At 42.5% G+C, this 4,930-nt stretch overlaps 1 pseudogene; it reads right to left on the bottom strand.

Moving 5' to 3' along the window:
- Window positions 1-779: 779 nt before the first annotated feature.
- On the bottom strand, window positions 780-2,170 carry LOC103119324 (ribosomal L1 domain-containing protein 1-like; annotated as a pseudogene).
- Window positions 2,171-4,930: the final 2,760 nt, after the last annotated feature.

Below are 4,930 nucleotides of genomic sequence, written 5' to 3'. Positions count from 1 at the left end.
GAGAAACACTACGCTTCCCCTTTGTGGTACTGTGAGTACATAGAAGACCCAAAATCGATTTACTTTGAACTACTGGTGCTTACACATGTGAACAGTTCAGGCTTCAGGACTAGAAAAGCTTAAGGAATGGGGGCTTGAAATCTGATCTTTGGGGAGTCCTTCCCTCTGAGTCACACACAGGGGCACCACAGCCTTTTGTGGTGTGTTGGGAGTTTGTTTGTTTGTTTTGTTTTATTGTGTGTGTGTTTTTTTTTTTTTTTTAGATTTGCTAGCAGTGGTGAAGAACTTGGCTTCTGGCTTTTGGGGAGTCTGCTTTGCCCCCCCCCTCCCCCCCACCAAGGAAGAGTTTATTTCTTTCTCCACCTCTTCTTTCATTCTTGACTCCTTCAAGCTTTCCCCTAGTGTCATAGGCTCTGCAGTTTTGGGGTTTCCAGAGTTGGGAGATCTTTGTTCTCTTTCTGTGTGGTATTTTAGGAGCGGGACTCTTTTGGATACTTCTGTTTAGTGGCAGGTTTTTGCATTTCTACATTGTCTTTGGCTGGAGATTTTTCTATGAGTACCAGCACTGGGATTTCCTCTTCAGTTTCATTTGCACTGTAACTGAGGTCTTTCTTTTGCTCTTTGCTTTCTTTTTCCATTTTGGAGTCTTTGCCATCTGGGGTCCAGGCGTCTTCTCTGGGGAGCCCCTGGCTTTGGGGGCTATCTCAGCTTACTAGTGGGAGCTGCAGAAGTCTCCCACTAAGTTGCTTCTTTTGTTTTTTTATTTTTCTTTGTTTCTTTCAGCTTCTGTGTAAGCATGGGCATTTCTTTGGCTTCATTCCAACTGCTGACAGATACAGAGAAAATGGGAAGGGCAGCAGATTCCTCAGTTTCAGGTACAGGAGTTTCAAGCTCTCTCACTTGTCTGGCAGTTTTTTGGCCAGCCCTTCAGTGACAGCGGCAAGTTCTTAATGATGTGCTGAACCTACATTCCAGGGTGACCCATGTGGATAGAACGGCAAGAATCTTTTTTAGAGATATTTAAGACAGTTCCACTGACACAGCCATTGATTTCTTTGGACAAACTCTTGGAGTTCAGGACTACAGAAACTTATTTCTGTGATAGAAATGTCTCCCGAGGGGGTCGGGCGGTAGCCAGCGGGTGAAGTGCACGTGGCACAAAGCGTAAGGACCGGCATAAGGTTCTCCGTTCGAGCGCCCGGCTCCCCACCTGCAGGGGAGTCACTTCACAGGCGGTGAAGCAGGTCTGCAGGTGTCTATCTTTCTCTCCCCCTTTCTGTCTTCCCCTCCTCTCTCCATTTCTCTCTGTCCTATCCAACAACAATAACATCGACAACAACGATAATAACTACAACAACAAAACAACAAGGGCAACAAAGGGGAAAATAAATAATAAAAAAATTAAATTCTGTTATTAAAAAAAAAATGTCTTCTGAGGTCGGAGGATAGGAGACACCTAATTCTGGCATCGGTGAGGAGGAACTTAAAACTACTCAAGAGGCAACGCTAGACTTCAAGACTTTATATTATGTTTTTAAAACATGGAAGGGGATAATCTGAGAAATGGTCTTAATTCCATGCTTGTTAAAAAGTTTCTTATAGTAAAGTTCTGTCTGCCCAGGAGTTAAAATGATTTCATCTTTGGTAGACAGATAATCTGCTAGCTCTGATGTAGTACCCTGAGGCAAGGATAGTCTTTCAATTCTTGTTAGGAATTTTTCATAAGATTACTACTAAAAATAAATTCTCATTTTCAGTCAAGAGCAATCCATTAGCGTTCTTCTTGGACTTGAAATGAGTCAACAGGGCCTCCACTGCCTGTTTATTTGTTTGTTTATTGCCTCCAGGGTTATTGCTGGGGCTGGGTGCCTGCAATCCACTGCTCCAGGAGGTTATTTTTCCCCTTTTGTTGCCTTTGTTGTTGTTATTGTTATTATTTCTGTCATTGTGGGATAGGATAGAGAGAAATAGAGAGAATATGGGAAGATAGTGAGGGGGAGAGAAAGACAGGATCTCGAGTCGGGATCCTTACATTGATTCTTGCGTTTTGCACCATGTGCCTTAACCCTCTGCACTACTGCCTGGCTTCCTCCACTGCTTTTTTAATCTGCTTTTTGTTTAAATGATCCAATGAGGCCGGGGTCACTGAAGGAGAAATGAGGTCCGCCATTGGGGTGAAAACAGAGCTTTCCAGTTCTATTTTTTATTTTAAACAGTTTATTTATTTATTTGGGTAGAGACAGAGAGAAATTGAAAGTGGAGTGGGGTGTTAAAGAGGGAGGGAGGGAGAGAGAGAGAGAGTTACAACACTGCTTCAACACTTGTGAAATCCCCCCCTGCCCCCCGCAGGTGGGGAACAGGAGCTTGAACCTAGATCCTTGTGCATTGTAACAAGTTCACTCAACCAGGTGTGCTACCACCTTGCTCCAGAAATTTAAATCTTTCAAAGAGCTCTCTGTTTTAGAAATGATTTGGGAGATATTATTGTGATATGGATTCATTTCATATAAGTACAGTTATAGAAATGTTTGGAGGAGCAGAATTTGTTGCACTTGGGTGAGTAGATGCACAAAACTTGAAGGGGGAATGCTTCACCAATGTTTAAGCAGGTCTGCAAGTAAGTGTATGATTTTTCTCTTGTCCTTTCAATCTCCTCTCTCCTCTCAATTTCTTTCTGTCCTATCAAATAAAATAGAAATAAAAAAAAAGGAAAAATTGGCCAAAGGAAGCAGTAGATTCATAGTGTAGGCACTGAGTCTCAGTATTAGTCTTGGTGACAATAAAACAAATTTCAATGAAATGAAATTCAATAAAAAAAAGAAATTTTGTAAAAATATATCAACACACATATGTGCACCATAGTCTTTGTTTTCAGAAAAGAATTAGTAGAAAGGATACAGATTTTCTCTTTATTCCTACACTGAGAGCAATCGGTTGGCTAATGGAAAGTAAGCCAACTAGAGCCATTAGTAATAACATACCTGTCTGGTATCATTAAGTTCAGGAGATCTCACCTTGAGTTCATGTATTTCTGGAAATGTATGGATAGAAGCATATTTCAGGCTCCTTGAAATAGATCTCTTGAATAATTCTTCTTCTTCTAGCATTTGCCCTTCTTCCGTAGCCAGTCAACAGCATCAGGTTGAGCCTGATGTAAAGTTTCGAGACCTCCTTTGAATCTGGAGAGGTGGCAGTCATTGACTATGTGGGTCATAGTCTGTCTGTAGCCGCAGGGGCAATTCAGGTCGTCTCTGGATCTTGAATAATATACTGCTTTCCCATGTGCATGATCCAAGCCCAAACCTCACTGACTTGAAGGAAGCTGCAGTGCTATACTCTCCTTCACTTTCTCTCTATACTTTAGTATCTCAGAAACAAGCAGTTTTTGGGAGTCGGGCAATAGCACAGTGGCTTAATTACATGACGCAAAGTGCAAGGACCGCCGTAAGGATCCCGGTTCCAACCCCGACTCCCCACCTGCAGTCAGTGAAGCAGGTCTGCAGGTGTCTAACTTTCTTTCTCCCCCCTGTCTTCCCCTCCTCTCTCCATTTCTCTCTGTTCTATCTAACACGACGAAATCAATAACAACAACAATATTAAGTACAACAAAGTCAACAAAAGGGAAAATAAATATAAAAAAATTTAAAACAAGCACGTTTCAACACAATTTGTTTCTTGTGTCATCATATTTATCATACTTGAAGTCCTTAAAATGTTATTATGATAAATGTTTTATCAGATATACAAAAGAATCCATGACATGCAAAGAGGAAATATGCTGATTGAATATAAGGAACATGAGCAATATTTTATCATTGCTTACAACCTACCACTCTCGCTCTCTCCCTTTTCTTTTATTTTTTGGCCTCCAGGATTATTGCTGGGGGCTGAGTTCCCATTTTGTTGCCCTTGTTGTCACCCTTGTTGTTTTCATTGCTGTTGTTGCATAGGACAGAGAGTAGTCGAGGGAGGAGGGGAGACAGAGAGGGGGAGAGTGAAAGACAGACACCTGCAGACCTACTTCACTGCTTGGGAAGCGACACCTCTGCAGGTGGGGAGCCGGGGGCTCAAACCCGGATCCTTAAGCTGCTCCTTGTGCTTAGCACCCATGTGCATTTAACATGCTGTGCTACCACCCGAACCCCTAGCCTTCCATTCTCTAATATAAAAGTTTCGTTTATATTCATTTATGACACGATCCCATAGTTAACTTTGACTTGTTTTATTTTTTTAAATTTGTATTTATTATTGGACAGAGACAGAAATAGAGGAGGGGGAGATAGGGAAAAAGAGAGATACCTGCGTCCCTGCTTCATCACTTGTGAAGCTTTCCCCCTTCAGGTGGGGACTGAGGCCTTGAACCTGGTTCCCTGTCCACTGTAGTAAGTTTGCTTAAACTGGTGTGCCACTGCCTGACGCTGGCTTTGTTTTATAGATGAGGTAAAATGTCTAAGTCAGCCAAAGGCTTAGTAACTTGCTAAAAGTCACATGGCCAACCCTAGAATTCTGATTGCAAGACTGATCTTCAGAGCTGGCAAAACAGCTCACTTGGATAGTGTGCTCCTTTGCCATGTGCATGACCCGGTTCGAGTCCAGTCCCCACCTCTTCAGTGCCATGTTCTCTTTCATCCTTCCTTGACCTCTCTGTGCCTATCTGGAAAAAGAAAAAAAAAAAAAAAAAAGACGTGTGCCTTCATATTTTCCTATCTCTGTATATAATAGTTACCTTTATACAGTAATATATTATAATGGGGTTTAAAAGTTGATAAGAGGGAGTCAGGCGGTAGCGCAGGGGGTAGCTGTGCGGGTTAAGCGGACGTGACACAAAGCACAAGGACCTGCGTTAGGATCCCCATTGGAGTCCGTGGCTCCACTTCACAGGCGGTGAAGCAGGTCTGCAGGTGTCTTTCTCTCCTGCTCTCTGTCTTCC

Source organism: Erinaceus europaeus, chromosome 19, assembly GCF_950295315.1.
Source record: "Erinaceus europaeus chromosome 19, mEriEur2.1, whole genome shotgun sequence".
NCBI classification, from domain to species: Eukaryota; Metazoa; Chordata; class Mammalia; order Eulipotyphla; family Erinaceidae; genus Erinaceus; species Erinaceus europaeus.
The sequence above is the reverse complement of the archived record's forward strand: the minus strand, read 5'-3'. Positions and strand labels throughout refer to the sequence as shown.